At 41.1% G+C, this 14,358-nt stretch overlaps 1 protein-coding gene across 16 annotated transcripts in view; it reads left to right on the top strand.

Moving 5' to 3' along the window:
* The window catches only part of LOC129783098 (spindlin-Z), a 97,546-nt gene that overhangs the window by 45,277 nt on the left and 37,911 nt on the right, over positions 1-14,358 (top strand). For 3 of the 16 annotated variants that reach the window (XM_055792804.1, XM_055792788.1, XM_055792794.1), the window contains one exon: positions 10,054-10,802. The exons of 9 other annotated variants lie outside the window; for them this stretch is intronic. The gene's annotated coding sequence lies outside the window, so the exon portion shown is untranslated. Of the gene's footprint in view, positions 1-10,053; positions 10,803-14,358 lie in introns of those variants that run through there. 4 more of the 16 variants (XM_055792796.1, XM_055792790.1, XM_055792798.1 and 1 more) reach the window with 3 other exon arrangements.

Here is a 14,358-nt window from a genome sequence, read left to right as displayed (position 1 = left end):
GGGAAGGCTTCTGGCCAACCTGAAAAGGTATCTGTTAGTACCAATAAATATCGATACCCCCCTTTTCTAGGAAGTTCCAAGAAAACGATCTGCCAATGTTGCCCTAGAACATTCCCTCTGCTAATGTTCCCTAGTTTTATTTTATTTGCTGTATTGGGATTATTGCGTAAACACATTTCACATTGCTGAGTCACCTGTTTTATTACAGTATACAAGTTTCGCCCTTTCAATTTCTGATTTAGACTTTTATATAAAGTATCAGCTCCCCAATGTGTCTTATTAATAATAGGGCTGTGGTCCATATTAAATTGGATGGTACCACTATACGACCATCCCTTAAATAAGTCCACTTATTTATTTTTATTTTATCATTCATGTCCTTAATTACCTTTAAGTTTTCTTTAGAATAGTTTGGCTCTTGATCTGTACTTACAGTTTGGATTTTATCGTCTGGTATTAAGGATAATTCCTCCTTTCCTACCTCCTCTGTTACTTGTCTGGCCTCATGGTCGGCCAGGCGGTTTCCAATTTCCAAATCAGTGCCTCAATGGGCCATCTTATGTTCTTCCTTCCTGGATGACCCTCTTATAACAGCGGGGGCCGTTCCTCACATCAAGGTCTGGCATGGCACATGTTCCCACCGCTCAACACCTACTGGGTTGCAGCCAACAGCGGAGCTCAAGATTCTTCTTGGTGGCAAACACAGAGGCCAGCCCAGTCTTGCCCTTGACTATGGTAGGAGGCACCTGACCAACCTTATTCCTTGTACTTCGTTGTCAATGCAGTTTCATCTGCACATCCCATAACAAGTCACTGTCATGGCAAAACACACAGATTTACATTAGTAGATCTACTACAGAGTGTATTTTATTTCAGTTTTTCTGCCAATATCCCCACAGCCTTGCTGACCAAGGGATATTGTTTTTATCTGAACTAGGCAAGCCTCCCCCTTATCATTTTACTGTAACAGGTAAAAGCATTTTTCACCTTTCCTGGAATTTATTTTCAGATACACCTGGTTAAAAATTTCTCTTACTTCAGGGAGGTCCTCTTTTCCTCTTTTCTGCTGAATTAAAGATAAGCTCAATATTTCAATTAATTGATCATATTTAACTTTTAATTTCATTTCCCCTTCTTTAAACGTCTAGATGTTCTAATAAATCTCATCCCAACAAAGATTTTGGTGAATTTGGCATTCTTATTTGTTTTTTTTAGTTTGTACTTTAAAGGTTTCAGGACGTTTTCCTGGTGGCCAGCAGCTCCCACAACTGTAACAATTTTTTTTTTTTTTTTTACTGAAGTTTTAACAAATAAGTTGGTTTTGTATTCACTAAAATTCCACCTCATACCCATTCCCTGCCCTAAAAGGGGCCGTTACCGGTCCTGTTGTACTGCAAATGCTGCAGCAATTGGGGTGACATTGTCAGGTCCTTCTGCTCAGTTGTCAGCAACAGCAACCCCCTCCTCCTCACCAGCAGAAGGGTTCGGGGCAGGAGATGCTCTTCCTGCTCTGCAGGTTACACAAGCCTGCCTCTGCAGCAGCACTTCTGTTTTAACTCTTTCTGACCCTGAATGCAAATCTGCTACTTGTTGCTTTAAGTCTGTTATTACATATCAGGCCTTTGCAGGCAAACAGAAAACATCCTGCCATGCATCCCAGCATGATTCAGTCGCACCTTCGAGGAGGTACGGGGGGTTGTACAAACTCACCCCAATAATTTAACACTTTCACAAGGTCTTTGATTCTCCACCCACACCCGCCTCAGGTTTTACATACATTAGTACAAGTTTTTATCTTACAACGTGTTTCATTCTGGTTGCTCCACAGAAGGAACCACAACCTGAGCTTTTTAACACAAAAATTTCAACAAGAACATCTTTCTAGTTTAGGTCTCAGGTTTTTTTCCCATCCTTTTCTGGAGCCATAATCAAAGATCAGGTGATGTTAATCCCGCACTCTTTCTAGTGCTAGTACCATAGGATCCCGAGGGGGTACTAATCCACAGTCCTTTTGCCACTCAGGTTTGTCCTGGAGGGCGAAGAACATGTCTGCATACGATACTTCGTCCCATTTTCCCTCTCTCCTCAGAAACAACATTAATTGCAGGAGAGTGTTATAATCTAACGTTCCTCCCTCCTGAGGCCATTTCGCATCACTCCCCAATTTATACAAAGGCCACCACTGATTACAATATTTAACCAATTTCCTTCTATTTTCGGTACCACCATGTCCTACGTTATCCCTCCAATGTTTTAATATGCAACCCAAGGGCGATTTTTCACAGGGCTTACTCCTTCCATTTCCCATTTCGCAATTTTAATTACTTTGTTTTTCTCCGGCCGCCTTAGCCACCCAAGGTCGGAAACGCGGATAGAGCTCCTTACTCGTTTTGCATTCAAACGCCTGTCTCAAGCACTCTTGCACTCACACTCAGTCAAAATAATTAAGCTATACACGGAAAATCAAAATGCGCATCTCAGTCACACCATTCACACTCTCCGGGCAGCCCGCAGTCACACAAGCAGTATGTTATACGGTACCGTGCACTTATGTGCAACTTTTAGGAACACTAACAGTTCACAAAGTATGCATTTCAATGAACATCTGCCAAAAAACAAACAACAAACAACAAACCCAAATTTTTCCTGGTCTTAAGCAGAGTGTTAAGTTTTCCGGTATTTGCCACGAATTACCAGAATATTATTATTTTTCAACATACATTTCATAACTCCGAGTTTTGAACATGTAACAAGACAACACATAGAACAAACAAGACACAGAGCGCTATTTCAGTTGTTACATTCCAGGAATTCCCCAATTCTTAAGACAACCTAGAGGAAGTTTTTAGCTTCCTCTTTTTCCTACGCAAAAGTTTCCCTTTTACTTTTGCTGTGAGGTCCCTCTTGTTCCTGTGAGATTCCGCCTTATTCCGTCCCGCCCCCCGCTTTCCGTCACGAGGCCTCCGGGCTTTTAGGAATGGCAGGAACCTCGGGTTTGCTCGATCTGCCCTCAAGATCGCTAGCGGCCACCCCTTGGTCAGCAAACCCCCTCCCAAGGTACCTTTCCTCCTGGGGACTACGCTGCGCGCCGGACGTCTCCGTGCGTCTCACCAGCCGCCCCGTTACTAAACATACCGTTTTATCCGCGGATCCAGGGGTTTCTCTTCTGCTCCCGGGTGAACAGCTGAGAAGAGGAGGCTCCTCCGAGGAAATCTCCCGGGGCGCGCCTAGGAGCGTCCGCTCCGCAGCTGGTCCCTCAGCCGAGCAGAAATCCTCCTGCCTGGCTCGCCAAACTGACGTGCGGAATTAGACTCTATAACTCGAAAGTTATAAAGTAGGTATGTTTATTGCGCGCAGATGCACGGGGGATCGCTCCTCCACAAGCGTGCATGCCCGAAGTGACGAACCATCTCACATTTATACAATGAACAAATGAATATTCAATTAACGCCTATACATATTCGTTACCTAAACCCCGCTTCGTATGTTAATTAGCTTATCAGTCCGTTGCCTGGAATGCGGTGGTCTTGCAGGTTTGTAGGTGATTCATGTCCTTGTGACCATTCGATCTTCTCCAGCAAGGAGACTTAGCACTCCCTCCCTCTAGATAGCATTTGAATGTCTCTCATCTTTTTCTCATTCTCTTTTAAATAGCCCCTTTGTTAGAGGAAGAAGGGCAGGCGTCTCCCCTTTGTTAGAGGAAGAGGGGCAGGCATCTCCTCAAAACTGTAGTTGTCACCGCACCCATGACTAGTCACCATACCCACATTCCTTAGGCAGACACATACAATCACAATCCATGTCCATTGTCCCCATTTCACACTATTTCTCCATATCAAGAGCAACAGCTTGAGCTGGCTTCAACCCATGTATTCCTTCCCTGTGACTGGGGATGCCCAGCATCGTGATGATGAGCATATTATAGGGACAATTAATGGGAATCACATTGTTATTGTTATTGAATTGCGTATTGCAATTGCTATATTTTGCTAAATGTAACTTACACTGGTATTGTGACTTCAGTATATTGCTGGATCACTCTGCTAAATCAGAAATCCCATGTAAAATCAACTGTCTTCAAATAAGTAAATTTAATATTAAACTTCACGTCCACCATGTGTGGAACATATAAAACAGCCTGGTCATGTTATCCCAAATCTGTGTTCTTCACCCGGTGTACAAGAGCTGATACACACAGAGAGTTTACAATATTAGGTTTAGTCACACTTAATTTTCATTCTTACAAGTCTTGTCTCCGTTTAAAGGTATGGCATTCTTACACACAAACACACACCGTGCTTCTTCTGTGGGGAGGGGGCTTTTTTTGCTGGAGGGTGGATCTTTTATTATGCTAATTAGGATAGTTCACACATAGTTCCAGTAATTTTCTGTTTGGACTTATTAACCATTTGGTTCTTCTTGAGCTTATCTTGTTATGCCCCAGCTTGACATATTTATGGTGTCTGTTCCTTCTCCCAAGGCCCTGTTTTGTTAACTGTTTGTAAGGATTTAAATAACATCCTCTGTTTTTCAAATTTTTTCTTGTTTTTCCCTATATATATTTACATTTTCTCCCTCTCTTTTTCTTTTTTAAAGTAAATAATTCTTATATCAGTCAGAGAGCATTAGACTCTGGTAGCTATGGATTGGAAATCTGGAGAAAAAACCCACGTGTAATACATACAGATATGAAATATTTGCAACTTCCTGGATGACAAGTCAACAGCTTACTGGAAAGGGTATTTTAATTAAGTGCTGATGTTTTTCATGTGTGTGTGGTTGGGGTTTTTTTTGTTGTTTGTTTAGTATAAAAGTATAATGTTAGATTACAGATTATTCTCTCTAAACCATAATCTCTCATCTCGTCTGGAGGAAAAAAAGTTAATTTCTTTTGCATGTGTACATAGTCCTTGTGAGACTGAATATGAAAGTGTATTTTAAACTATAGTGAAATAATTTTGATGTCTTTGGTATTGTCAACAAGACTACCTTTAATTGGATGATTATTTAGGCGGTGACCAGACAAGATGAAAAATAGTGATTCTAAGGCTCCCACCAGCATATGATGAGTGAAAATGTATTAATAGATAGATTTTAAAAATAAAGATGAAAGTCTTGAAATTATTTTCAAAACTTTCAAAGGGGGGTAATGTTACAAAGATTTGAAATCAAATGAGATTTAATATAGAAATATAAGAATATAAGTTTGATAGAATGGGTATAGTAATAGAAGGTGTGCTGTGTTTTGGATAACTATAGAAACAATATGTTCTGCTTTATTATCTATAGAGTTAAATGTTTGAAATAGGATTGTTAATTTTGAAACAGGTAACCATAGATACCTCACTAGGTAGTTACTGGATTTTTCTGTGTTTTGTTTTAAGAAACAGAGGAGACAGTCATGGATACTAGTTATGTACAATGGACACCAGTTATGCCTCTTGGAAATCCCCTTACCCTTCCCATCTTGATTTGCATATCAAGGATTCCAATCAGTAGAGCTAAGTAGATTTGACCAATGATTATAGTAAGATTGGAATATTGATGAGATCCTGTGATGGGTGAAACCAATCAATGTAAAGGTTAAATTTAAGAGTGAGCATAGTATGCATTTTTATGTAAAAGAACTTATGTAACAATGACTTGACTGAAGAAGTGTATAAAAACTCTTGAATTTTGGTGCTAAGGTGGACATGTAGGCAAAGCCATCCCCCATGTCCGAGTGCTGCAATAAAGGAGTACCAGCTTCTTAAAACTACATTGGTGTTAAGAGGTTTTATTCCTGATTTTGGTTACAGTTTAAAAAAAAATTGTTCTTGTGTTCTAGTGAAATAGCTATGCAGGGTAATTGCTTCCTATTGTTTCTTCAAATGTGTTTTAAACCTTGAATATTGTTCCTCTGGTGCTGTTCAGCATTACTGTATATATAATAGGTAGTTTTCAGGAAGAGATGAAATATGGAAAAACTGATAAGTTCCTTTAAATAGATATTTAAGTTTAATTTCACATATTCTTATTGCTTTCTGGCTGAATTTCTAAAAAGATAGTTCTTCCAAACATAGCACAGATGTTTCCAAAAACTATAAAATGCTAAATACTTGCTTAAACTAGAAACATGAAAAACTAGTATTTAATTTTGTTTGTGTCTATTGCTCTTTATTCCTAGTAATATTCCTCTACCTTGGTCTAATATTCCTAGGAGTTAGTGGATGTGGTTCATGGAAGAATTGGTAAAGTGTTAGTAGATGTAAATGCAAGTTTCAGCATAGCACTTGTATTATATGCCTTTTCCCACAGCTGGGTCACTAGTTAGGGGGATTCCTCTGTTTTTTACCCTTTTGTCAAAATTAACAGCAGGTTCCAAAGCTGCTGTTGGGAAGAAAAAAAGTGAAAGTGAGAAGGCCACTTTTTTATAGATTACAGAGTACATGATTACAGCAATCACATTTCTTAAAGAAACCAAGCTAAAATGACAGCTGACCTAAACTGTAGTTTTAGCCTTGTGCAGCACTGAAATGAATGGTTTAGTTAGGAAAAATGTTTGCTGTACAAAAACATTAGTCTGAAATAGTTAATCTGTAATTCTTCAAAATTTTGGGTGATAACAAGTGCCTGTAATTTAAATCTTGGAAAATACTTTAAAACACTGTCCTCCTATATCCCCCTAATCTAGAGGAATGTGATTACTAAATGTTTCAGATATCTGAATTTATATGTAGCAAATCACCAATGACTTTTGTAGATCTTCTATATGTTGTAGTTTACCTATCCAATTAAATGACAGAGACTGGTCAATTAAAATTTTCATTTAATAAAGCAAGCGACAAGTAAGCAAAACAGCGCTGGGCGGCCGGGAAGTCTCCTGCTCCACCAACGGCACGCAAATTCAAGCAAGCTGAGCAGCTCTTTTTATCTTCCCCGAGGTCGCTTCTGACACCTTCAGTACGCCCCTCTGCTGCTTCTGTTATCGTGGCTTCTTGTCAGACAGGACGTTCCCATGTTTGGTGCAGCAAGATAACATTGTGGACATGTCTCTTCTTGTTAAACAGGAAGTTCTTAAGACCACCACAATGGGTTCCTTCCTCTTGCTTACCTTGGTTGATCAGCAAATTACCTTTAGTTACTTATTACAATTCCCCCCTTCTTTTATTTATAAATAATTTGCTGATCAAACCTAGACAATACCTCACAAGCTGCATCTAATTCAGGATTTTCATTTGGTATGATTTTCATCTCTAGTTCCAATTGCTTCATCACCATTAGCTGCACTTCTTCCAACCTGCTTTTCACAAAAGTTACAAATTTATTAATGATACAGGGTCCGAAAGTCAGAACCAATAACAACATTATGAGGGGTCCTGCCAAAGTAGAAATTAAAGTAGTCAGCCAGGGTGACTGTGGTTGTAAAATTCTTTACCTTTAGCTTTTTCTTTTTACCTTTTTGTTCTTTAATAACTCTGTTGGGTCCCACTGCTTGTGGCGTTTATAGTTCATGTTTCTGAATAAATATTAAGACCCTTCTATCAGCTCCAGGTACCCAATATCTTATTCCCCAGGTTCGTCCTAATAGCCATCCGTGGTCATTAGGCTGTAGGATTTCTAGTATAACATGCTTACAGTTGCCAAGATGGGGGCCCTCTACGTGTCTATCCCAGCTAGGAGCTGGCGGATTGCATCCTCTGGGTCCCCATGTTATATTTAAGAATCTATTTTTAATGGCTACGTCCCAGTTTGAAGCTATGGTTTCACATCCCCAATATGCACAGTAATAGTGATTAAGGAAATTGCAATAGCTTTTCCCTGGATTCGAACTGGGGCAGAGATAAAATGGTTTTATTGCTCTTTCTCGTCGACCGGGTGGGTCTAGTTCAGAAAAGACTAAATCTTCCAATTTAACTTGGAATTTTGGGGATCCGGCTGTCACGTTATACCGAACTTCTATTGAATATTCCCATCAACCTAAGGTCCAATTGAAGGGTTGATGTTCATTTTTTTTTAAAGTCATGGTAATCAATACCATTAATAGGATAGTAGCTTTCATTTCCCCACTGTTCAGTACCTCTCTGCCTTTCCTCGTCTACTCTTTTGCAGAGAACAACGGGATATCAATATCTTCTCGGCAGCAGCAGGTAGTCTTCAGGGGAATTTTGCTGTTATCCTGTCAATAATTTCCAAGGTCTAAAGAGTTAGTTATCTCTCAAATATATTTCCACCTGTTTGGTTGTTGTGCCCGTTTCCAGGCGGATCTTATAGTACACTGTCCTAAAACTCTATACCAGTCTGTTTCATATACTTCCCAAAGTTCAGGTACTGACAGTTCCCATCCACAAAATAATTTACGAATTTCCACTTGATCCTCTGGTCCCCTGGTACGTATCGAATCATTGTGACATTTCATACAGTAAGGTTGTCTCTTAAATGAAACACAGGACCAATCCCTATCACAATTTAGACATCGGCAAACAACCTAACGTAAATGTCCGGAAGTAGGGTGTTTTAAGCAGGGTATTCCCCGGAGATCTCCTATTCTGGGTGATTCGGGTATCTCCGTCTCTGTGTTGTTTTGCGGTCAGCCAGCAATGGTGAGACAGATAGCGATGTCCCAATAACGTCCTTCACACCGCCCCGTGGCTCAACATTGCTGCTCCGTGGGTGGCATAGATAGAGATAGAGAAAAGATTCTGCCAACTATACAAACGAGGTTAACAATCTTTATCTAAGCATTAAACCCATTTACCATTATCAATAAACAATAACAGGCAATAACTAAAAATGACTAACAATAACTATAAATCCCTAACAAACGTTAGCTAACAATTCAAAACTCAAACATGTCATAAGCTAATTTCAAAACATTATCATAACAGGATTACATAACAAAACAAAATAAAACATTTCTTAGCATATATAAGGTTTGTTTGTGGGGGTTAAGAATCAAGAGCCAAGAGGTGGGCATTTAAAAGGGTAAATTTTCATGCCCCTTTAAGGTTAGGCCGCGCATGCGTTTTCATTGTGCAGTTTTGGTCAGGGCATTAGCCTGAATCTTGACCAGGAGGGTCACGGACCAATTTGTTTGTCTCGCCACAAACAATCCTTATCATTTTGGAAAAGATGGGAGCAGGAGACGACGCACTTTGTACGGTTTTGCTGTTCAGCCTTTGTCTCATCGTGACTACAGTAACCATCAGTATGTGCTTTTGTGAGTGTTTTTGGTCACGCCGGTACAGAAGAGTGCGATCTCTTCCTCGCAGTCCGCCCCGAGTAGTGGAACCCATGGGATACCAAAGCAGAGTGCGAGAGACTGTTATATAAACAAAAGAAACCTGTTGATCTCCAGCAAAGTTACCATGTGACTTGTCATTGGTTTCTGTTCATCTTTGTTACCTCGTGAAGAAAAATACCAAGGACCAGAGACAGACTATCGTGGAGGGAACAGATGGAGTTACCACCCCGACATTATTCAGGACTGTGCTGGACTCACGAGTGAAGAAGCCTGTTTTCCACGTCACATGAGACTTTGCTGGACTGTTATTCTGTTATTCAACTTCTAGTTCATGTTTGTTAATAAATGGTTTTTTGTTGTTTACTGGTTGTCAAATGGTTCATCGAAGTTACTTTGCGTCAAACACATGGTTTCCAAAATAAATCCAAAGGGTTGGGTAATACATATAATAATAACCTACAAAAACAAAAGCTAAAACCAACACTTATAACTATACATTCCACTTAAGTAATAAATGAACTATAAATACTATAGTTTCGTTAAACATTCCTTTTTCTTTTTTTTTTTTATTATATGCGTCACTATCATGGCTAGACTATAGGGATTTCGCATGCGCGGTCTTTCCAGATTTTTCCAGTACATTCTGTGGGGTTTAAAATTGCGCATGTTCAAAGGCATACACGATAAAAGATGGCTGCTGAGTGTCCAGATGAAGTCCTGGACCCATTTCCCGAGCTTACCACTCCGGTAAGTTTGTTAATGGTAACATTTATGGCACTATGGCCAAATGGCAGGTCCTTGCTTTCAATGCAATGTTTTCTCACCATCAGACCGCCACGTCACCTGCCAGGGAGGAAGGGTCTGGAGTGCGCATTTCCCCCTCTGAACATCCCGTAAGGTGAGTGTTTTTTAAACGTCTAACCTGTATGGTTCATTATAAAGGGGAATCAAAACCTTTTTTTTTTTTTTTTCATTGTTGTTTAGGCAGAGGGTGCGTTTTTCAACTGTCACACGTCAAGAACTTATGGCGGAGGTGGAAAAGTATAAAAGACGTTACCACATCCTCGTCTGTGCGTTCCTGACGGTTGTTTTCTTTGCCATTCTATTTGTATTCTTAATCAGACTACATTGTTATATGAATTGTTAATAGTTAATTATTCCCAGATTCCTGTTTGCTATTAAATTGTTATTGTGTTAACTATATAATCTGTATTGTCGACTGTACATTTCGGCGTACTACTCGAATTTGTTTAACGCCATTGGATGAAATCATAGTAGCAAATTGCATGTTAGTTATAACGTGTTGAATTAATCTTATAAAACATGGAACAGCACATGGCAAAAACAATAAGGTGGCTAATCCACATAACAAATAAAATAGGATTCGTTTTACCCAGGGGCTCCCGAGAAGCCAGGAAAACAGGTCAATATTCCAGTCTTTCCAAGTTCGGATGGGAACATGGGCTAACTTCCCTATCTCTGATGTGATTTGTTTAACTACCTCACCATTGCCATCAATTTTCAAACAACAATTGGAAACATTTAATTTACCACAAACACCTCCTTCTTCGGCTAGCAGGTAATCGAGAATCATTCTGTGTTAATAAATTGCATTTTGTATTTGAGTTGCTTGGTCTGTTAGTAATAATTTCCAAGACAGCCTGTAGCCAAATGATACGATTCAGATTGTAGATAGGTTCTTGAGCACCGCTAATGAGTTCATTGTGATTCCAAGTTGCAGGTCCATAATACTGTATGATATGTTGGGGTGTCCATTCATTTAATAAATATCGGTACCCCCCCTTTTCTTGGGAGTCTGGAAAAATCAACTTGCCACTGTTGCCCTGGCTAATTTTCAAACACATTTCACATTGCTGAGTCACCTGTTTTATTACAGTATACAAGTTCCACCCTATCAATTTCTGATTTAGACTTTTATATAAATTATCAGCTCCCCAATGCATCTTATTATGTTCTATTAGGGCTGTGGTCCATATTAAATTGGATGGTACCACTATACGACCATCCGCCAAATAAGTCCACTTATTTATTTTTATTTTATCATTCATGTCCTGAATTAGCTTTAGGTCTTCTTTAGAATAGTTTGGTTCCTGATCTGTACTTACAGTTTGGATTTTACCGTCTGGTATTAAGGATAATTCCTCCTTTCCTACCTCCTCTTCTACTTGTCAGGCCTCGTGGTCGGCCAGGTGGTTTCCAATTTCCAAATCAGTGCCTCAATGGGCCATCTTATGTTCTTCCTTCCTGGATGACCCTCTTATAACAGCGGGGGCCGTTCCTCACATCAAGGTCTGGCATGGCACATGTTCCCACCGCTCAACGCCTACTGGGTTGCAGCCAACAGCGGAGCTCAAGATTCTTCTTGGTGGCAAACACAGAGGCCAACCCAGTCTTGCCCTTGACTATGGTAGGAGGCACCCGACCAACCTTATTCCTTGTACTTCGTTGTCAATGCAGTTTCATCTGCACATCCCATAACAAGTCACTGTCATGGCAAAACACACAGATTTACATTAGTAGATCTACTACAGAGTGTATTTTATTTCAGTTTTTCTGCCAATATCCCCCACAGCCTTGCTGACCAAGGGATATTGTTTTTATCTGAACTGAGCAAGCCTCCCCCTTATCATTTTTACTGTAACAGGTAAAGCATTTTTTCCTTACCTGGAATTTATCAACTTTCAAACACCTAAATTTCCCCATTCAGAGATTCACCTTTACTCTCCTCAGACCCCTTCCCTGCCCTAGAGGGGCCGTTACGGGTCCTGTTGTACTGCAAATGCTGCAGCAATCGGGGTGACATTGTCAGGTCCTTCTGCTCAGTTGTCAGCAACAGCAACCCCCTCCTCCTCACCAGCAGAAGGGTTCGGGGCAGGAGATGCTCTTCCTGCTCTGCAGGTTACACAAGCCTGCCTCTGCAGCAGCACTTCTGTTTTAACTCTTTCTGACCCTGAATGCAAATCTGCTACTTGTTGCTTTAAGTCTGTGTTATTACATACCATGCCTTCGCAGGCAAACAGCAAACACCCTGCCATGCGTCCAGCATGACTCAGTCGCACCTTCGGAGGTTTGTACAAACTCACCCCGACACTTTAACACTTTCACAGGGTCTAGATAGCAGCGGGAGGGGAGTGAGGGAGGTGGTAAGGGCTGGGGGGGGGGGGGGGCGGTGGAGGTATATACGGAGGGGGAGAGGTAGGGATCTCATCCTCACTTCTACTATTCTTCTTTTTCCCCCCTTTGTTTTCTTTTAACGGGAACAAAAGGGCCCTAGTTTCCGAGCCTATCCATAAGGAAGCATACTCACTTTCCTCCAGGCAAAAAGGGTCTTCTGAATTCACATATATATTCAAAGCCTGGCATATCCACTCTTCAGATGCCCCGAAGACTGGCCAATAGGGGTGGTCGCCCCTGATTTGTTTCCCACCCCAAACTTCCATACAGTAGTGTATCAATCTTACTTTACTCTTACCCTGCCTAGAAGGGTACGCATCCCAAAATTTTATCATGAGTCCTAGCGGACTCTCCGGTGGTATCTGTGGGAGCCTAATCTGGACCCCAGAACCACCCATGGGATCAGAGGGCTTGCTTTTCCTCTGTCCCGTCTTCCGAGGCGCCTTCTTTCACTCACGCAGTCGCTTCCCCTGGTTCGTGGCGCAGCCCCTCGCGGGGTCTGGAAACCGCACTACTGAGGGTCCGCACTCACTTCGCCCTCCCTGGGCGTCGCACACAAGCACGCTTCAGGATACCCAACCCCAACCGAATGGTTAACCGGCCTATACTCACGCGTCCTGCGTCTTCATTCGGGCTTCGTGCACAAAGGTTATGGGGTAACCGGTTTTATTTGCGTACTGTCACATTTGAGGTTCGTCGGTAAAGGATTTGGCGTAGAAGCACCCTGACAAGGGCCGCTTATCCAGCGGGGCGCCTCCCCTGCCACGGACCTCAGGCCAGATTGCCCTTATCCGAGTCACGGCACCAAAATTGTTAGAGTTTACCTGTCCAATTAAATGACAGAGACTGGCCGATTAGAAAATTTGATTTATTAAAGCAAGCGACAAGTAAGCAGAACAGCGCTGGGCGGCCGGGAAGTCTCCTGCTCCACCAACGGCACGCAAATTCAAGCAAGCTGAGCAGCTCTTTTTATCTTCCCCGAGGTCGCTTCTGACACCTTCAGTACGCCCCTCTGCTGCTTCTGTTATCCTGGTTTCTCGTCAGACAGGACGTTCCCATGTTTGGTGCAGCAAGATAACATTGTGGACATGTCTCTTCTTGTTAAACAGGAAGTTCTTAAGACCACCACAATGGGTTCCTTCCTCTTGCTTACCTTGGTTGATCAGCAAATTACCTTTAGTTACTTATTACATATAAACTTATCAAATTGGTAGTTTGAGTATTGCAATAGAATCTGTGGGGGGTTTAGTGCAGATTTTTCTGCTTTCAGGCAGGGTTTTTAAAGTAGTAGTCATTCTTCCCTGTACTAAGCAAAGTTGGGGGGTTTTAATGAGGTTTTTCTATGTGTAGCTATCTGTGGATGACTTCGATCTGATACAGAACTTGTATTCGGTATATGAGGAAAAGTACTGTTGTCTCACAAATGGAGTATGTTACCCAGTGTGCAAAGAGCCAATCTTACACACAGAGCCAAGATCATTTATTGCAAGTCTGCATAGAGATGGGTGCTAGGTGGTAAATCCACAAAGCTAGCATACCTCTTAAAAGAGTAAAACATTTTATACACTCTGAACAATTGTTTACAATTATGCTAAGTCACACTTAATTCTCATTGGTTAAAGGTACAGCATTCTTCTTTCCCCTACTTCACTTGTTCTGTGGGGAAGGGGCTTTGTTAGTAGGGGGCTCTCTTTGCTCGAGGGTGGATCTTTTATTATGCTAATTAGGATAGTTCACACATAGTTCCAGTAATTTTCTGTTTGGTCTTATTCTTCTTGAGCTTATTATGTTGTGCCCCAGCTTGACATATTTATGCTGTCTGCTCCTCCCAAGACTGTGTTTTGTTAACTGTAACATCCTCTGTTTTTCAATTTTCTTGTTTTTCATTATAGATATTTACATATTTTGTCTAAATTTCAAGTTAAATAATAGACTGGCCT

This window comes from Falco peregrinus, chromosome W (genome assembly GCF_023634155.1).
Source record: "Falco peregrinus isolate bFalPer1 chromosome W, bFalPer1.pri, whole genome shotgun sequence".
Lineage (NCBI taxonomy): Eukaryota > Metazoa > Chordata > Aves > Falconiformes > Falconidae > Falco > Falco peregrinus.
Note: the sequence above shows the minus strand (reverse complement) of the source record. Positions and strands in the feature narration are given on the sequence as shown.